General features: G+C 44.9%; 1 protein-coding gene across 1 annotated transcript in view; it reads left to right on the top strand.

Moving 5' to 3' along the window:
• The window catches only part of hs6st3b (heparan sulfate 6-O-sulfotransferase 3b), an 871,025-nt gene that overhangs the window by 299,764 nt on the left and 549,787 nt on the right, over nucleotides 1–21,474 (top strand). The window lies entirely within an intron of this gene.

Here is a 21,474-nt window from a genome sequence, read left to right as displayed (position 1 = left end):
ATGCAAGAGCAATCCAGCTTGTCCCACTTCCCCGCCCTATCCCCAAATTTTTTTGTTTCAAGTACTTATCCAGTTCCCTTTTGAATGCAATGATTGAATCTGCCTCCACCATCCCACCATGGCAGTGCATACCAGATCCTAACCACTCGTTCCGTAAAAAAGTTTATCCTCATATCACCTTTGGTTCTTTTGCCAATCACCTTAAATCTACGTCCTCTGGTTCTTGACGCTTCCGCCAATGGGAACAGTTTCTCTCTATTCTGTCTAAACCCTTCATGATTTTGAATACCTCTATTAAATCTCCTCTCAACCTTCTCTGTTCCAAGGTTCCAAGGAGAACAACCCCAGCTTCCCAGTCTATCCACGTAACTAAAGTCCCTCATCCCTGGAATCATTCTAGTAAATCTTTTCTGCAACCTCTCGAAGGCCTTCACATCTTTCCGAAAGTGCTTACTTCCCTCAGCAACCTAGGAAGCAACCTAGGATGCATCCCATCTGGACCGGGTGACTTATCTACTTTAAGTACAGCCAGACTTTTAATACCACCTCTTTATCAATTATTAGCCCATTCAGTTTCTAGACTACATCTTCCTTTACTGAGACTCTGGCAGCATCTTCTTCCTTGGTAAAGACAGATGCAAAGTACTCATTTAGGACCTCAGCCATAGAAACATAGAAACATAGAAAATAGGAGCAAGAGTAGGTCATTTGGCCCTTCGGGGTTGCTCTGCCATTCAAAATGATCATGGCTGATAGTCTAACTCAGTACCCTATTCCCGCTTTTCCCCCAAATCCCTTGATCCCTTTAGCATTAAGAAATATACCGATCTCCTTCTTGAATACATCTAATGACTTGGCCTCCACTGCCTTCTGTGGTAGAGAATTCCACAGGTTCACCACCATCTGAGTGAAAAAATTTCTCCTCATCTCGGTTCTAAATGGCATACCCCGTATCCTGGTTCTGGACTCCCATCGAGAGCCATCGGGAATATCTTCCCTGCATCTAGTCTGTCTAGTCCTGTTAGAATTTTACATGTTTTGATGAGATCACCTCTCATTCTTCTAAACTCTAGTGAATATAGGCCTAGTCGACCCAATCTCTCCTCATACGTCAGTCCTGCCATCACAGGAATCAGCCTGGTAAACATTTGTTGTACTCCCTCCATGGCAAGGACATCCTTCTTCAGATAAGGAGATCAACACTGCAAACAATACTCCAGATGTGGTCTCACCAAGGCCCTGTATAACTGCAGGAAGACATCCCTGCTCCTGGACTCAAATCCTCTTGCAATGAACGCCAACATACCATTCGCCTTCCTAACTGCTTGCTGCACCTGACTGCTCACTTTCAGCGACTAGTGTACAAGGACCCCCAGGTCTCGTTGCACCTCCCCTTTTCCCAATCTATCACCATTCAGATAATAATCTGCCTTTCTGTTTTTACAACCAAAGTGGATAACTTCACTTTTATCCATGTTATACTGCATCTGCCATGTTCTTGCCCACTCACCCAACTTGTCTAAATCACATTGGAGCCTCTTTGCATCCTCCTCACAGCTCACATTCCACCCCAGCTTTGTGTCGTCTGCAAACTTGGAAATGTTACATTTAGTTCCCTCATCCAAATCATTGATATATATTGTGAATAGCTGGGGCCCAAGCACTGATCCCTGCGGTACCCCACTAGTCATTGCCTGCCACCCGGAAAAAGACCCGTTTATTCCTACTCTCTGTTTCCTGTCTGTCACCCAATTCTCAATCCATGCCAGTATATTCCCCCCAATCCCATGTGCTTTAATTTTGCACACTTGGCTCTTGTGTGGGACCTTATCAAAAGCCTTCTGAAAATCCAAATACACCACATCCACTGGTTCTCCCCTATCTATTCTACTAGTTACATCCTCAAAAAACTCCAGTAGATTTGTTAATCATGATTTCCCTTTCATAAACCCATGCAGACTTTGTCCAATCCTGTTAATGCCTTCCAAGTGTCCTGCTATCACATCTTTTAGAATAGACTCGATCATTTTCCCCACTACTGATGTGAGGCTAACTGGCCTGTAATTCCCTAGACATACTAGATGCAGGGAGGATGTTCTCGATGGCTGGGGAGTCCAGAACCAGGGGTCACAGGAAACAGAGAGTAGGAATAAACGGGTCTTTTTCCAGGTGGCAGGTAGTGACTAGTGGGGTACTGCAGGGATCAGTGCTTGGGCACCAGCTATTCACAATATATGTCAATGATTTGGATGAGGGAACTAAATGTAACATTTCCAAGTTTGGGCTGACAAGTGGCAAGTAACATTCACGCCAGACAAGTGCCCGGCAATGACCATCTCCAATCAGAGAAAGTCTAACCACCTCCTCTTGACATTCAACGGCATTACCATCGCCGAATCCCTCACCATCAACATCCTGGGGGTCACCATTGACCAGAAACTTAACTGGACCAGCCATATAAATACTGTGGCTACAAGAGCAGGTCAGAGGCTGGGTATTCTGTGGCGAGTGACTCACCTCCTGACTCCACAAAGCCTTTCCACCATCTACAAGGCACAAGTCAGGAGTGTGATGGAATACTCTCCACTTGCCTGAATGAGTGCAGCTCCAACAACACTCAAGAAGCTCGACACCATCCAGTACAAAGCAGCCCAATTGATTGGCACCCCATCCACCACCCTAAACATTCACTCCCTTCACCACCGACGCTCCATGGCTGCAGTGTGTACCATCCACAGGATGCACTGCAGCAACTCGCCAAGGCTTCTTCGACAGCACCTCCCAAACCCGCAACCTCTACCACCCAGAAGGACAAGAGCAGCAGGCAAATGGGAACAACACCTGCACGTTCCCCTCCAAGTCACACACCATCCCGACTTGGAAATATATCGCCGTTCCTTCATTGTCGCTGGGTCAAAATTCTGGAACTCCCTTCCTAACAGCACTGAGGGAGAACCTTCACCACACGGACTGCAGCGGTTCAAGAAGACGGCTCACCACCACCTTCTCAAGGGCAATTAGGGATGGGCAATAAATGCTGGCCTCGCCAGCGACGCCCACATCCCATGAACGAATATAAAAAAACATTTCCAAGTTTGCAGACGACACAAAGCTGGGGTGGAATGTGAGCTGTGAGGAGGATGCAAAGAGGCTCCACTGTGATTTAGACAAGTTGGGTGAGTGGGCAAGAACATGGCAGATGCAGTATAACATGGATAAATGTGAGGTTATTCACTTTGGTTGTAAAAACAGAAAGGCAGATTATTATCTGAATGGTGATGGATTGGGAAAAGGGGAGGTGCAACGAGACCTGGGTGTCCTTGTACGCCAGTCGCTGAAAGCGAGCATTCAGGTGCAGCAAGCAGTTAGAAAGGCGAATGGTATGTTGGCCTTCATTGCAAGAGGATTTGAGTACAGGAGCAGGGATGTCTTACTGCAGTGAGACCACATCTGGTGTATTGTGTGCAGTTTTGGTCTCCTTATCTGAGGAAGGATGTCCTTGCCTTGGAAGGAGTGCAACGAAGGTTTATCACATTGATTCCTGTGATGGCAGGACTGATATATGAGGAGAGATTGGGTCGACTAGGCCTATATTCACTAGAGTTTTGAAGAATGAGAGGTGATTTCATCAAAACATATAAAATTCTAACAGGACTAGACAGACTAGATGCAGGGAGGATGTTCCCGATGGCTGGGGAGTCCAGAACCAGGGGTCACAGTCTCAGGATATGCACTTTTTTTTATTAATACTGGTTTCATTCAGTTCCTCCCTCTCACTAGACCCTTGGTTCTCTAACATTTCTGGGAGGTTATTTGTGTCCTCCTTTGTGAAGACAGAACCAAAGTATGTGTTTAATTGTTCTGCCATTTCTTTGTTACTCATTATAATTTCCCCCATTTCTGACTGTAAGGGACCTACATTTGTCTTCACCACTCTTTTTCTCTTGACATATTTATAGAAGCTTTTACAGTCAGTTTTTATGTTCCCTGCTAGTTTACTCTCATACTCTATTTTTCCCCTCTTAATCAATCTCGTTGACCTTCTTTGCTGAATTCTGAACTGCTCCCCAGCCTCAGGCTTGCCGCTTTTTCTGGCAATTTTATATGTCCTCTTTGGATCTAATACTATCCCTAATTTCTTTTGTAAGCCATGGTTGAGCCACCTTTCCTGTTTTATTTTTGCGCCATACAGGAATGAATAATTGTTGTAATTCCTGCACACGTTCTTTAGATATTAGCCATTGCCTATCCACCATCATCCCTTTTAGTAAAGTTCCCCAATCTATCATAGCCATACTTTCGTAATTTCCTTTATTTAGATTTTATAGAATCATAGAAGTTTACAACATGGAAACAGGCCCTTCGGCCCAACATGTCCACGTCGCCCAGTTTATACCACTAAGCTAGTCCCAATTGCCTGTACTTGGCCCAAATCCCTCTATACCCATCTTTCCATGTAATTGTCCAAATGCTTTTTAAAAGACAAAATTGTACCCGCCTCTACTACTGCCTCTGGCAGCTCGTTCCAGACACTCACCACCCTTTGAGTGAAAAAATTGCCCCTCTGGACCCTCTCCCCTCTCACCTTAAATCTATGCCCCCTTGTTATAGACTCCCCTACCTTTGGGAAAAGATTTTGACTATCTACCTTATCTATGCCCCTCATTATTTTATAGACTTGTATAAGATCACCCCTAAACCTCCTACTCTCCAGGGAAAAAAGTCTCAGTCTATCCAACCTCTCCCTATAAGTCAAACCATCAAGTCCCGGTAACATCCTAGTAAATATTTTCTGCACTCTTTCTAGTTTAATAATATCCTTTCTTTAATAGGGTGACCAGAACTGTACACAGTATTCCAAGTGTGGCCTTACTAATGTCTTGTACAACTTCAACAAGACATCCCAACTCCTGTATTCAATGTTCTGACCAATGAAACCAAGCATGCTGAATGCCTTCTTCACCACCCTATCCACCTGTGACTCCACTTTCAAGGAGCTATGAACCTGTACTCCTAGATCTCTTTGTTCTATAACTCTCCCCAACGCCCTCCCCTAGTTTCGGATTCAACTACTTCACTCTCCATCTTAATGAGGAATTCTATCATGTTATGGTCGCTCTTCCCTGAGGGACCCGGCACAAGAAGATTGTTAATTAATTCTTTCTCATTGCACAGTCTAGGATCGTCTGTTCTCTAGTTGGTTCCTCAACCTATTGGTCTATTGGTCTAGAAAACCATTATGTACACACTCCAGTAATTCCTCCCCCACAGTATTAATGCTAATTTTGTTTGACCAATCTCTATGTATATTAAAGTCACCCATGATTATAGTTGTATCCTTCTTGCATGCGTCTCTAATTTACTGTTTAATGCCCTCCCCCCAAATCTCCACTACTGTTTGGGAGCCCATAGACAACCCCCACCAACGTTTTCTGTGCCTTGGTGTTTCTTAGCTCCACCCATACAGATTCCACATCGTGATTTTCTGAGCCAATATCCTTCCTCACTATTGCATTGATTTCCTCCTTCACTAACAATGCTACCCCACCTCCTTTCCCTTTTTGCCTGTCCTTCCTAAATATTGAATACCCCTGGATGTTCAGTTCCCATCCTTGGTCATCCTGCAGCCGTGTCTCCGTAATCGCAACTACATGGGAACAACACCACCTGCACGTTCCCCTCCAAGTCACACACCATCCCGACTTGGAAATATATCACCGTTCCTTCATCGTCGCTGGGTCAAAATCCTGGAACTCCCTTCCTAACAGCACTGTGAGAGAACCTTCACCACACGGACTGCAGCGGTTCAAGAAGGCGGCTCACCACCACCTTCTTAAGGGCAATTAGGGATGGGCAATAAATGTTGGCCTCGCCAGCGAGGCCCACATCCCATGAACGGATAAAAAAAATCATAACCGTTAATATCTATCTGCGCTGTTAATTCATCTACCTTATTGCGAATGCTCCGCGCATTAAGACACAATGCCTTTAGACTCGCCTTTTTAAGATTGCTGGTCATCTTAGTTTCATTTTGCACTATGGCCCTATTTGTTTCTCGCCCTTGTTTTCTCTGCCTTCCACTATTGCTTCTTCCCTTTCTGCCTTTTGTTTCTATCCTTGTTTCCTCCTCCTCTGTCTCCCTGCTCAGGTTCCCTCTGCCTCCATGTGTAGATCTCCTTTTAGGTCCCTGACCTGCCCCACCCCGACTCTTACTACCCGTTTACTGTTTACATGCCAATAGAAGACTTTTGGATTCCCTTTTATGTTTGCCGCCAGTTTATTCTCAAATTCTCTCTTTGCCCCTCTTATTTCCTTTTTCACTCCCCCTCTGAACTTTCTATATTCAGCCTTGTTCTCACTTGTGTTATCAACCTGACATCTGTTGCACGCCCTTTTTTCTGCTTCATCTTTCTCTCTATCTCTTTTGTCAGCCAGGGAGCTCTGGCTTTAGTTGCCCTATCTTTCTCCCTCGTGGGAATGTACCTAGACTGTACCGGAAGCATCCCCTCCTTAAATGCCACCCGTTGTTCAATTGCAGTTTTGCCTGCCAATCCTTGATTCCAATTTACCCGGGCCAGATCAGTTCTCATCCCACTGAAATTGACCCTCCTCCAATTGAGAATTTTTACTTTAGAGTGGTCCTTGTCCTTTTCCATAGCTAATCTAAACCTTATGATACTATGATCACTATTCCCTAAATGTTCCCCCACTGACACTTGCTCCATTTGGCCCGCCTCATTCCCCAGAACCAAGTCCAGCAATGCCTCCTTCCTCATTGGGACCGAAACGTACTGGTCAAGAAAGTTCTCTTGAACACACTTCAAAAATTCGTCCCCCTCTTTGCCCCTTATATTATTACTCTCCCAGTCTATATTAGGATAGTTGAAGTCCCCCATTATCACTACTCTGTGGCTTTTGCACCTCTCTGTAATTTCCCTGCAAATTTGCTCCTCTATCTCCTTCCCACTAGTTGGTGGCGTATAGAATACACCCAGTAGTGTAATAGCATCTCTACTCTTTCTTAACTCTAACCAAACCTTGACCTCTCCAGGACATCGTCTCTCTCCAGCACTGCAATATTCTCCTTAATCAATACTACCACCCCACTTCCTTTCTTCCCTTCACTATCTTTCCTGAACACCTCATGGGCTTCATTTTAGCACCCGCTATCGGGTGCGTTCCTGGCGGGGGGGCTCCGAAAATCGGGGAATCCCTGAGCGGGTTCGGAGTCCGGCTCCAACCCGCCCAGTTCCGGGTTCCCCACAGACGCGCCGACAGCGCGCGCAGCCCCCGCATGTGGGAATCCCGCAGGCAATTAAAGCCAGCGGGGTTCCACTTAACAGTATTTACCTTGGTATTTCAAGTCATTAACAGACCTGACTAAGTGAAAATGTGAGGAGGGGTGGGATTTTATTGACATCTGGGACTGTTTCCCATACTGGGGGAAACACTCCCAGTCGAAATGGACCTGTTGCAGCTGTCAGCCTGTGGCAGCTGCAAAGGTCCATTTGACAGGTTGGGGGGGGGGGGGGGCGGAGACCCTCACTCATTGCAGGAGGCCACTCTGTCACTTGGGACAAAGTTTGGCCTCCACCACCCTCCTCCTGACAAGAAAATTCACCAACTTGCACACTTACCCCGGGGTCCAGAGACATGTACCTACCTTGCGGACCCCCTTAGATGTACATCTTCCGGATGGGGGCCACCGTAGCTGCAGTCATGACCTCCTTGGAGGGCGAACAGCATCACCAGCCTCGCCGGCCACGCCGTCCACCTCTGACACGTGGAGCTCCACAATACAGTGCTCTTACACATCCACCTGTACAGCAGGAGGGAGGGCAACCGCAGAGAGAGATGCGTTGCAGAGGGCACTACCCTCGCCACAGGGTCCACAGACCAAGGCTCAGCTTCCTGGACCTCTCTGAGCAGCAGTGCATACGGAGGCTCAGAGTCACTCTACATTTAGTCGTGGACATCTGCAGCCTCCTTCATGCCGAGCTGCTCCTGGGTGGCCCGAGCACCATCTTCTTACCTGTCGCTGTCAAAGTCACCACTGCCCTCAACAGCTTTTCCTCCGCATCCTTCCAGAGTGCAACCGGGGACATCACCGACGTCTCTCAGCCGTCTGCAGAAAAGAGCCCTGCAAATACACCTACACCCACTCTGCAGTGACACAATGGGTGACATCAATTGTGGGTCTTCATAGTGATCCTCAGGAGAGGGCATTATTGCACAAACCAGACAAGATTCGCAAAGACGTGGCAGTAGTGGTGCCAATATAATATGTAATGTGAGTTGGTCAGAAATTTAATATAAGTAAAAACCTGACAAACCCTCAAACACCCTTGTGCATCCCCTTCATGCTCACGACACGTTTGCCTTACGCTGCCTACTGCACATATGTGATGCATGTCCTGTGGCTGCAGCACAGGTAGTGGCAGGTTGAGTGAGGCTGGCCGTGAAAGAGATGCACGAGAGGGTGAGTATGAGATAGAGCCATGAGATTGTATGAGGATTGGGTTGAGTGGTAGTGGCGGGATGAGTATTGGCGAGGTGAGTAACTGCAGGGAAGATGAGGATGAGCTTTGAGTGGGTATGAGGGGTGATGTGACAGCGTAGTGTTGGCAGTGCAGAAGGAGATATGGGGTGGGGGCGGTGATGTGGCAGACGGAGTGTAGGGGAATGAGTAAGTGTACTCACTTTGGCTGACCTACTGAGGTCATTGGAGCGCCTCCTGCACTGTATGCAGGTGGGCGATATGTCGGTGGTGCTGGTGACCTCCTCTGCCACCTTGAGCCAGGCCTTCCTGGTGGCAGAGGCAGGCTGCTTCCTCCCGCCCGCCGGGGGGAAGATCTCTGTCCTCCCCCTCCTCCTCACCCCATCTATTGATACCTGGAGTGAGGCATCATTAAACTGGTAGCAGCCTTCCCCCGGGCTGCTCCATGCTGTAATTTTTCCTATTTCTTGCAGCATATGTCAGTGGAGGACTGCCCCTTTAAATAGAGGTCCTCCAGCTGACAGAGCTTACTGCACATGCGCAGCCCGCCCGACGCACAGATCAGCAGTGGGGAACCCGGAGGACCAGGTAAGTGGATCCAATTAGGCTGCGATCGCGCAGGGGGCAGACTGATTTCACCAGGCGCATTACCCACGCACCCAATAGCCCCCCCGCCGCGAACCCGCAGCCCTGGTAACATCGAGCCCCATATCCAGGAATATTTAGTACCTAATCCTGCCACTTTTTTGAGCCAGGTCTCTGTTATCGTTGCAACATCATATTCACACGTGGCTAATTGCGCCTGCAGCGCACCAACCTTATTTACTACACTTTGTGCATTTACACACATGCACTGTAAACCTATCTTAGACTTTCTTGTACTCTCTCTTAGTCTGGTCCCATCTACTACCATATTACTTCTTGCTCCAGTGCTACCTTTCTCTCCCAATCCTTTGTACATCTTGTTTCTCCTTTCCAGTGCTACATCCTGATGCTCATCCCCCTGCCAAATTAGTTTAAATAGAGGAGCAAATTTGGAGGCAAATTACTGAAAGATGCAAGAACAGTAGTGATAAGGGGGAATTCAATTATCCCAATATAGACAGGGATAGTAACAGTGTAAAGGGCAAAGGGGGGAGGAATTCCTGAAATGTGTACACGAGAACTTCCTGGAACAGTATGTTTCCAGCCCAACCAGGAAGGAAGCAGTGCTGGATCTAGTTCTGGGTAATGAATTGGGGCATGTGGAGCATGTTTCAGTGGGGGAGTGTTTTGGAAACAGTGATCATAGTATCATCAAGTTTAGAATAGTAATCGAAAAAGACAAGCCTAAAAACACATAACTGGAGTAGGGCTAATTTCAGTGCGTTGAAAAGGGATCTTGCCCAGGTGGATTGGAATCATACATTGTAGGGCAAATCAGTAATTTAATAATGGGAGGCCTTTCAGGAGGAGATGGTTTGGGTGCAGAGTAGACACATTCCCACGAGGGGGAAAGGAAGGGCATCCAAAGCTGGAACTCCCTGGATGACTAAAACCATAGAGATTGAAATGAAACAGAAAAAGGAGGCTTATGATAAATATAAGGTTCATAATACAGTGGAGAACCAAGCTGGATACAAAAAGTACAGAGGAGATCCAAAAAAGGAAATAAGAGGAACAAAGAGAGAGTATGAGAATAGATTAGCGGCTAACATAAAAGGGAACCCAAAAGTCTTTTATAAACATAAATAGTAAAAGGAAGGGTGGGGATAATTAGGGACAAAACAGGAGATTTTCTTGTCGAGGCAGAGGCCATGGCTGAGGTAATAAATTAATACTTCGCATCAGTCTTTACTAGAGACGAGGATGCTGCCAATGTAGCAGTAAAGGAGGAGGTAGTAGTGATATTGGATAGGATAAAAAATAAATAAAGTGGAGGTACTTAAATGGTTAGCAGTACTCAAAGTAGTATCGTCACCCGATCCAGGTGGGATGCATCCTAGGTTACTGAGAGAAGTAAGGGTGGAAATTTCAGAGGCTCTGGCCATAAATTCCCAATTCTCCTTAGGTATGGGAATGGTGCCAGAGGATTGGAGGATTGCAAATGTTTCACCCCTGTTCAAAAAAGGGGAGAAGGATAAGCCCTGCAATTACAGGCCAGTCAGCCAGTCGATGGTGGGGAAACTTTTAGAGATAATAATCCGGGACAAAATTAAGTAGCACTTGGAAAACTAAGGGCTAATAAATGAAAGTCAGCACGGATTTGTTAAAGGACAAAAGGTGTGTGACTAATTTGATTGAGTTCTTTGATGAAGTAATGGAGAGGGTTGATGAGGGTTGTGCGGTTGTTGTTGTGTACATGGACTGTCAAAAGGCATTTGATAAAGTATCACGTACCAGACTTGTTAGCAATTCCATGGGATTAAAGGGACAGTGGTAGCGTGGATACAAAATTGGCTAAGGGACAGAAAGAAGAGAGTAGTGGTGAACGGTAGTTTTTCAGACTGGAGGGAAGCATACAGTGGTGTTCCCCAGGGGTCAGTATTAGGACCATTGCTCTTTTTGATATATATTAATTACCTGAACTTAGGTATACAGGGCATCATTTCAAAATTTGCAGCTGACACGACACTCAGAAATATAATAAACAATGTGGAGGAGAGTAACAGACTTCAGGAGGACATAGACAGACTGGTGAAATGGACAGACACATGGCAGATGAAATTCAATGTACATAAGTATGAAGTGATACATTTTGATAGGAAGAATGAGGAGAGACAATATAAATCAAATGATACAATTTTAAAGAGAGTGCACAAACAGTGAGGTCTGGGGATGTACATACACAAATCTTTGAAGGTGGCAGGACAAGTTGAAAAGAACGTTTTAAAAAAAAATATTTGGTTCCTTGGTTTTATAAATAGAGGGATAGTGTACAAAAGCAAGGAAGTTACGCTGAATCTTTATAAAACATTGGTTAGGTCTCAGCGGGAGTATTGTGTTCAATTCTGCGCAATACACTTTAGGAAGGATATCAAGGCCTTAGAGAGGGTGAAGAAGAGATTTACTAGAATGGTACCAGGAATGAGGGACTTCAGTTATGTGGAGCAACTGGAAAAGGGTTGAGGTCCTGCAGTCAGAGTTTCAGGAACTAGGGAGGAAGTTAAAAAGCAGGACCTCAAAGATAGTAATATTTGGATTACTCCCAGTGCCACGAGCTAGTGAGTACAGGAATAATAGGATAAGACAAGTTAATGCGTGGTTGGAGATATGGTGCAGGAGGGAGGGTTTCAGATTCCTGGGGCATTGGGACCAGTTGTGGGGCAGGAGGGATCAATTATCCTAAATCTAAGATTTTTTTTATTCATTCATGGGATGTGGATGTCGCTGGCAACGCCGGCATTTATTGCCCATCCCTAATTGCCCTTGAGAAGGTGGTGGTGAGCCGCCTTCTTGAACGCTGTAGTCCGTGTGGTGAAGGTTCTCCCACACTGCTGTTAGGTAGGGAGTTCCAGGATATTGACCCAATGACGATGAAGGAACGGCGGTATATTTCCACGTCGGGATGGTGTGTGACTTGGAGGGGAACGTGCAGGTAGTGTAGTTCCCATGTGCCTACTGCCCTTGTCCCTCTAGGTGGTAGAGGTCACGGGTTTTGGAGGTGTTTGGAAGAAGCCTTGGCAAGTTGCTGCAGTGCATCCTGTAGATGGTACACACTGCAGCCACGGTGCGCCAGTGGTGAAGGGAGTGAATGTTTCGGGTGGTGGATGGAGTGCCAATCAAGCGGGCTACTTTGCCCTGGATGGTGTCGAACCTCTTGAGCATTGTTGGAGCTGCATTCATCCAGGCAAGTGGAGAGTATTCCATCACACTCCTGACTTGTGCCTTGTAGATGGTGGAAAGGCTTTGGGGAGTCAGGAGGTGAGTCACTCGCCACAGAATACCAGCCTCTGACCTGCTGTTGTAGCCACAGTAATATATGGCTGGTCCAGTTTAGTTTCGGGTCAATGGTGACCCCCAGGATGGTGATGGTGGGGGATTCAGCGATGGAATGCTGTTAAATGTCAAGGGGAGGTGGTTAGACTCTCTCTTGTTGGAGATGGTCATTGACTGTCACTTGTCTGGCGTGAATGTTACTTGCCACTTATGAGCCCAAGCCTGGATGTTGTCCAGGTCTTGTTGCATGTGGGCACGGACTGCTTCATTATCTGAGGAGTTGCGAATGGAACTGAACACTGTGCAATCATCAGCGAACATCCCCATTTCTGACCTTATGATGGAGGGAAGGTCATTGATGAAGCAGCTGAAGATGCTTGGGCCAAGGACACTGAACTGAGGAACTCCTGCAGCAATATCCTGGGGCTGAGATGATTGGCCTCCAACAACCACTACCATCTTCCTTTGTGCTAGGTATGACTCCAGCTACTGGAGAGTTTTCCCCCTGATTCCCATTGACTTCAATTTTACTAGGGCTCCTTGGTGCCACACTCGGTCAAATGCTGCCTTGATGTCAAGGGCAGTCACTCTCACCTCACCTCTGGAACTGAGCTCTTTTGTCCATGTTTGGACCAAGGCTGTAATGAGGTCTGGAGCCGAGTGGTCCTGGCGGAACCCAAATTGAGCGTCGGTGAGCAGGTTATTGGTGAGTAAGTGCCGCTTGATAGCACTGTCAATGACACCTTCCATCACTTTGCTGATGATTGAGAGTAGACTGATGGGGCGGTAATTGGCCGGATTGGATTTGTCCTGCTTTTTGTGGACAGGACATTCCTGGGCAATTTTCCATATTGTCAGGTAGATGTCAAAGTTGTAGCTGTGCTGGAACAGTTTGGCTAGAGGCATGGCAAGTTCTGGAGCACAAGTCTTCAGCACTACAGTCAGGATGTTGTCGGGGCCCATAGCCTTTGCTGTATCTAGTGCACTCAGCTGTTTCTTGATATCACGTGGAATGAATCAAATTGGCGGAAGACTGGCTTCTGTGATGGTGGGGATAGTGTGAGGAGGCCGCGATGGATCATCCACTCTGCATTTCTGGCTGAAGATGGTTGCAAATGCTTCAGCCTTGTCTTTGGACTCTGCCATCATTGAGGATGTTCATGGAGCCTCCTCCTCCCGTTCGTTGTTTAATTGTCCACCACCATTGATTTCATTGCACCAAGGTTTTTAGCTAATTTCAAAGTAGGTAAATTTGTCCATTAGGAAGTAAAATTTTGGTGTCACTTTTCTGTATGCCAGTTATTAAACATGAATCTCTATCTCTGGAGTTAAAGCTATTGTTCTTGATATCTTTTCAGTTTTATCAAATTATTTCTCAGGTGTCATCCATGCTTTTGTTACCTCCAGACTCGACTATTCCAATGCTCTTGTGGTTGGCCACCCATTTTCCACCCTCCGTAAACTTGAGCTCATCCAAAATTCTGCTGTCCGTATCCGATCTTGCACCAAGTCCCATTCGACAATCACCCCAGTGCCCGCCGACCTACATTGGCTCCCAGTCCAGCAATGCCTCAGATTTAAAATCCTCATACTTGTGTTCAAATCCTTCCATGCTCTTACTCTTTCCTATCTCTATAACCTCCCTCAGCCCTACAACCCTCCGAGAACACTGCGTTCCGAAAATTCTAGCCTCTTGTGCATCATCAAACCACTGTCGGCTTTAGCTGTCTCTGCCCTAAGCTCTCGTATTCCCTCCTTGAACCTCTCCACCTCTCTCATTCTTTAAGTAGCTCCTTAAAACCTACCTCTTTGACCAAGCTTTTGGCCACCTGTCCTAATATCTCTTTATGTGGCTCGGTTTCAAATTTTGTCTGATAAAGTTCCTGTGAGGCGCTTTGGAATATTTTATTATGTTAAAGGCACTATATAAATTCAAGTTGTTGTATTCTGGGGGAAAAATTTGATAGTGCCTATTATTGAGTGCAGGTAGCGTGGTACGCTATTAAACCACGCCCAAAGGTCCCTACGCAGGCAGGACAAGAACTTTGTCCAGCCTCAGTACCCACAATCAAGCTGTGTTGATTCAGTTCACACTTTCCACCAGCAGGGGAGCTCTAATCACCTAAAGGCGGAGTGGGTGCTAAATTGGGCCGTGTGACGCCCGTTGTTTTGGCGCTACATCGCCTGTCCGACATCCAAGATGGTGTCTTGGATGCGCAGGCATGTTTCCTGCGTGACGTGCGCCAAACATCATCTTGGTATAAGAGTTAGCTTAGGCGCAGATAATGAATGCTGGAATCATGTAAAGTCGGGAGAAAATAGCTTCAATCAATGTGCAATGCTGATTTAAAGTGATAGATACCATTTTGGGACTTAACGCTCAACTCAACGCACTCTTAACCCCGACCATCTGAACGTGTCTTAGAGTGCCTGGAGGACCCGCCACCTTTGCTATTTAAAGGGACCATGCAGGATTTACAGGTTAGTGGCTGGATTATTGCTTCTGGCTGCTGAGACATTAGTAACTGTTTTTGGAGGTCTCCTGGACTTCAATATTAGGACGCGGGGACATAGCCTAACATTTAGAGCCAGGACGTGCAGGAATGAAGTTCGGAAATGCTTCTACACGCAACGGGTGGGAGATATTTGGAACGCTGTTCTGCAGATGGCAGTTGATGCTAGCTCACTTGTGAATGTTAAATCTGAGATTGATAGATTTCTGTGAACCAAGGGTATTAAGGTATATGGAGTTAGGTCACAGGTCCACCATGATCTCATTGAATGGTGGAACATGCTCAAGGGGCTAAATGCCACGGCCACTTGCTGCCTCTTGATCTGCGCCACCTTCTCATGCAAGAAAGCAGCACGTGTGCCTGGGTGATGTGCCTGTCATGGCTGAATAGCTGCCAGTGTGTGTGGCCTGTGAGTTGTGGGTGGGCGGCTTGAAATAGTGGTAATGTGTAACCGTGAGGGGAAGCATCTGATTGGAAGAGTTGAGTACTGATGGAAAGAGTTTATTGGCATGTGGGTGATGGGGGGTGTAGTTCGTGGTGCAGTTGGTAGGAGATGCTACTTGACAGTTGACCTCACTCACCTTGACTACTCATGTCAAAGCATTGAACTTCTTCCTGCACTGCATCCATGTTCATGATGCAGTGCGCCTGGCATTGACTTCGTCCCCGCTGCCTCCCACTGCCTATTGAATATATGTCTGGAGGGCCTCTTGCCCCTCCCCACCCCCTGCGGATATAGGATGTCCCTCCTACTGACCACCTCTTGCACCCAAGGTCTCTAGTGCATCAGCAGAGAACCTTGGTGCACGCACTCTCGCAGGCCTGGTACCAACTCAGATCGACAGATTGGTGAGGTCTGGTGTGCAGATTGGGGGATGTGGGATTTAGTAGTGCGCAACCTTTATTCAATATTTTAACATAACATCACCCAGGCACATGCCTCGCTTTCTTGTAGGAGATGGTGGCGCATATCAAGAGGCAGCAAGTGGCAGTGGCATTCAGCCCCTCGAGCCTGTTCCACCATTCAGTGAGATCATGGTGGACCTGTGACCTAACTTCATATACCGAAGGAGAAAGCCTCCGAAAGCTTGTGATTTTCAAATAAAACAGTTGGGCTATAACCTGGTGTTGTAAGATTCCTTACATTTGTCAACCCCAGTCCATCACCGGCATCTCCACATCATGTCTATCACTTTAAATCATCATTGCACACTGATTGAAGCCATTTTCTCCCTACTTTACATGATTCCAGCGTTTCTTATCTGCGTCTGCCCAAACTCCTATACCAAGATGGCGTCAGGCACACGTCATACAGGAAACATGCGTGCGCATCCAAGACGCCATCTTGGATGTCGGTGGGGCCGTGCAGCGCCAAAACAACGGGCGCTAAACGGCCCAATTTAGCACCCTCTATGTCTTAAATTGTAATCTAACTGAAGACCAAGTTCATCCCCACTTTTTTTAAATTGGGAACTCAAAGTGAAGCACAAAACCTATAGTGTAGATTTAAAAGATTAAAGGAAAAATTAGATAAATTAGGAAGCAGTGATTAGGTGATGTCAAACTGCAGTTTTAAAAACCTGAAGGTTCTAGGAGGAAGGAAAAACTGAGGGAAATAAAGAGCTCCAAAGTTTTGAGGTCATAGGCCATTATAGTACGGAAACAGGTCATTTGGCTGATCAAGTCTGCAAGTGTTTTTTTCCTACTGGCATTCTTGTCCAATCACAATCTCATGCTCACTTCCCATAACTTTTAATATTTGCTGCCCAGCCTTTGTACTCCTGTTTACCACGACACTTCTGCAGCCATCCAAATCCACACAGATTCCAAATCCTTTCTGTGAAAAAATGAAGAAAATCCCAAAACATGACATTCACTAACCATCTATCCAGTGCACCCCACATATCCATATCCATTTAATAAATGATATTATTGGACTAATAATCTGGCCTCAGTATTTCCTCATTTACTCTCATTTAAGTTATACAGTGATCCCACTTCAGTCCCTTCAAGATGGGAGAAATGGGTGAAATAGTTTGAGTGTGCCATGACAGGTTTTCATATCACAGATAATATGCAAAGGAGAGTTTTGTTTTTGCATTGTGGGGTAAAACATGTGTACGATATATTCAACATGCTATTGCACATGGGAAATGATGCAGACTATGATAAGGCTAAGAAAGGCATAACTAATTATTTTGCTCCCCAGCAAAATACAACATATGAATCAATGATATTTTGATGGCTGAACAACATGAAAATGATCTTGTAGTTTCCTTTTGAATACGCTTAAATGGCAAAATTTAATTTCATTGATGTAGATCATGAAATTGAAACAGATTTTGGATGGCTTTTCATCTAAAATTTTGCACCACCAGCAAACCCTGGAGAATACAGGCACATTAGTTGAGCTTTTAGAACTGACCAGAACATATGACCTAACTGAATGCCATACAGCAGATGTGGAAACTAAGCAATAAGACTTTCTCAACTGATAAGCATTTGAGTCCAAAAGGCAACACCACAGTCAAACAAGATCAACTGCAATCATGTGTGTTATTCCTGCAGTAAAGATTGCCCCATATTGGTGATTGCTCAGCAAATGGCAACGAATATCAATCATGTTAGAAATAGTATCACTCCTGTTGCTACTGTCAGTTATCCATCCATAGACTTCTACAAAAACATCCAATGAAACATGGCCTAGGTATATATCCACAAAAATATATCCAATCAAAACAGCGCAGTGTTCAGCAAGTTATGAAACAGAATCTGGAAATGTTGACGCATATTTATTCCGAAAATCAGAACAGTATACAATCATTTTGTTAATCAGCAACAAGCTGACGACAATAGTATATTTTCAAGGTATATCAGTTCAATTCAGTGACTGTTACTGACAAATCCAGTTAATTGTTTGTGAATATCAAGTGAAGTTTCACCACACACAGATCCAGTTTCTTCTGAAGAGAAAGCCTGGTTATCCACTTGGCCTGCATACAGCTCAAATACTACAATTCATTACATACCTGAAGAAATATGTAGCATCACTATGCCAACATCGAAGGATGCTACTTACAGTGAATTCTCTTAAATATCCAATGGTTTAGGCAGCTGAAGTACATGCAGATCAAGCTGCATATTGACAAGTCTGTAAGTTACCATTTCCTCTATGGATGAAAATTGAGGGAAAGCTAAAACAGTTGGAAAATATCGATATAATTGAAGACACGGATGATCCTACACTTTATGTCTCACATTTAACATCATCTCCAGGTCTAAGAACCCTATTGATATACACCTTCGTGTTGATATGTGAGCAGCAAACAAAGCAATTAAGCATGAACACCATGACACTCAAACCTGGATGAGATTATTGCAGAGGAAAATAGATCATGTGTTCTTCTGAACTTTCCTTTCTTGTTCCTTTTAAGCTCTTTATATGCCATCCCATACATTATTCTTTCTCCCGATATCCTCACCGTGTTGAAATCAAGACTCATTGTGTAGTTTCCTCCTCTCATTCATTCTTTCCCAGGATCTCAAAACTTTGGAGCTCTTTATTTCCCTCAGACTTTCCTTCCTTCTAGAATCCTCAGATTTTTAAAACTGCAGTTTGAAATCACCTAATCACTACTTCCTAATTTATCTAATTTTTCCTTTAATCTTTTCAATCTGTACAATAGGTTTTAGGCTTCACCTTGAGTTCTCAATTTAAAAAGAAGTGGGGATAAAATAGGTCTTCAGTTGTAGCGCAAAACAGGTGATAGCGAATCAGCAGCCCATTTTACACCCCGCTCAATTTTCTTTTCCATTGAAGTTGGGCGGGGTGTAAAATGGGCTGCTGATTCATAATCATCCCTTTTGCATTACCACTGAAGACCAAATTCTCCCCCAGTATATGTAAAAAGTTAGGTTACAATTTAAGACATAGAATGGCCCAGAAATTACTCACCTGAGGACGGCTCTCCATAATGGCGTCCTCTCCGACCGCCAGCGAATCAATCGTGCGCACTCGCGAACTTGCTCCCATTGGTTCGCCGTCGGTTTGACAGTTCCAAATTAAAGGGCCACCTACACTAAAATCATAGAAATCATTAGATATTCATAAACTTACCCATCTGCCCAGCTGGAACGAAGATGCCACCAAAGGGTACACTGGAAAATACCAGCCTACAGTACTTCTTAAAAGCGCAGTGACTGTTAATACTACAAAACAACAAAAAATTACATTTTAAAAATGTGGAACATCAAATTACTCTTATTTTAATATTTTTTGATCATTAAAAAAAATTTTTAACTGAAAATTTTTATTTTACTTTTAACTTCTGTAAGTTTCATTAAATTAAATCATTTGCTTGGCTTTTTATCAACTTTTGTTACATTTTTATTTACACTAAGAGAGAAGTTCACTTTAAATGAATGAGTTTTACTTGCCTGCTTGTGGGCGGGGCTTCCATTCTCACAGCTATTTCCCATGCGCATCAGCCCATGCTGTTCAAAGGTTGGACTGATGTCGCAATTTCTTTCAAACGTTTTAAATCAAGCAATTCTATGCCTTGGATCCGTGGTAAGTTAATTCGTTCATTTCATTCATCATGGCTGCTGCAGATTTTGCCACGCTGATGTGTGCAATTTCCAGCCCATTGTCAACAACAACTTCCATTTATATAGCACCTTTAAAGTAGTAAAATATTCCAAAGCGCTTCATAGGAGATTTGTCAGACAAAATATGACACTGAGCCACATAAGGAGATATTCTTTAAGATTAAAGAGATAGAGATATTAAAAACAGATAAATGGCTTTAAATCCAGAGATAGAGATTCATGTTTAAGAACTGGTATATGGAAAAGTGATACTAAAATTTTACTTCCTAATGGACCAATGAAGCCAGCCACTGGTAAGCAGAGGCTTCGTTAATATTACTTTGGTATTCACCTACTTTGAAATTAGCTAAAAACCTTGGTGCACTGAAATCGAGAAAGCTTCATTCCAACAATTGGTTACAGTTGGTTTAACTGTACCAAGCAAGTTGGTTCCTGGCTTGGTGCATTTGAAGGGAGTAGCTCCCCTTCTCTAGCCTCCCATCCAGAATCTGGTATATTATATTGGTATACTATCACCTCTGAAATGATTCTTTTCCCTTCCCATTACATATTCTCTCCACCTCCCCTCCATTCTGTAAAGCTCTTCTCCAACCATGAACCTGATGAAATTTGGGGTCAATGAACTTAGCATCAGATCATTAATTTTGTTTGCCGCAACAGTTCACTGGGTATGTGCTTTTATGTGGAAATGAGGCAAGAATTGGAGGAGCGCAGTGATCTCAGAGGTTTATAGGGCTGAGGAGGTTACAGAGACAGGGAGGGGCAATGCCATGGAGGGATCTGAAAACAAGGATGGGAATTTTAAAATCAAGGCGTTGCTGGACCAGGAGCCAATGTAGGTCAGCAAGCACAGGAGTGATGAGTAAACGGGACTTGGTGTGAGTTAGGATACGGGCAGCAGAGTTTTGGATGAGCTCAACAATAGAGGGTGCAATATGGGAGGTCGGCCAGGACAGCATTGGAATATTCGAGTCTAGAGGTAACAAAGGCCAGCATGAGGGTTTCAGCAGCAGATGAACTGAGGCAGGGGCGGAGATTGGTGATGTTATGGAGGTAGAAGTAGGTGAAGGAGAGGATATGGGATCGAAAGCTCAGCTAAGAGTCAAATTGTATCATAGTTTCATATTATGTTACAACACAGAAGGAGGACATTCAGCCCATCGTGCCTGTGCCAGCTCTTTCAAACAGCTAGTCAGTTAGTCCCACTCTGCTGCTTTTTCCCCATAGTCCTGTAAATTTTTTTCCCTTCAAGTAGGCATCAAATTCTCTTTTGAAAGCTACTATTGAATCTGCTTCCGCCACCCTTTCAGGCAGTGCATTCCAGATCATAACAACTCTCTGCGTAAAAACTACTTCCTCATGCCGCTCGTTCTTTTGCCAATCATCTTAAATCTGTGTCCTCTGGTTATCGAACCTTCTGTCAGTGGAAACAGTTTCTCCTTGTATACTCTATCAAAATCATTCATGATTTTTCAACAAGGGTGTAACATTTGCAATTCTCCCGTATCTAAGAAAGATTGGAAGATTATGGCCAGCACCTCTGCAATTTCCACCCTTACTTCCCTCAGCAACCTAGGATGCATCCCATCCAGACCGGGTGACTTATCTACTTTAATACAGCCAGCCTTTCTTATACCTCCTCTTTATCAATTTTTAGCCCATCCAGTATCTCAACTGCCTCCTCTTTTACTGTGACTTTACAGCATCTTTTTCCATGTTAAAGACAGATGCAAAGTACTCATTTAGTACCTCAGCCATGCCCTCTGCCTCCATGCATAGGTCTCCTTTTTAGGAACATAGGAACAGGAGTAGGCCATTCAGCCCCTTGTGCCTGCTCCGCCATTTGATAAGATCATGGCTGATCTGTGATCTAACTCCATACACCTGCCTTTGGCCCATATCCCTTAATACCTTTGGTTGCCAAAAAGCTATCTATCT

This window comes from Heptranchias perlo, chromosome 6 (genome assembly GCF_035084215.1).
Source record: "Heptranchias perlo isolate sHepPer1 chromosome 6, sHepPer1.hap1, whole genome shotgun sequence".
Classification (NCBI taxonomy): Eukaryota; Metazoa; Chordata; class Chondrichthyes; order Hexanchiformes; family Hexanchidae; genus Heptranchias; species Heptranchias perlo.
Note: the sequence above shows the minus strand (reverse complement) of the source record. Positions and strands in the feature narration are given on the sequence as shown.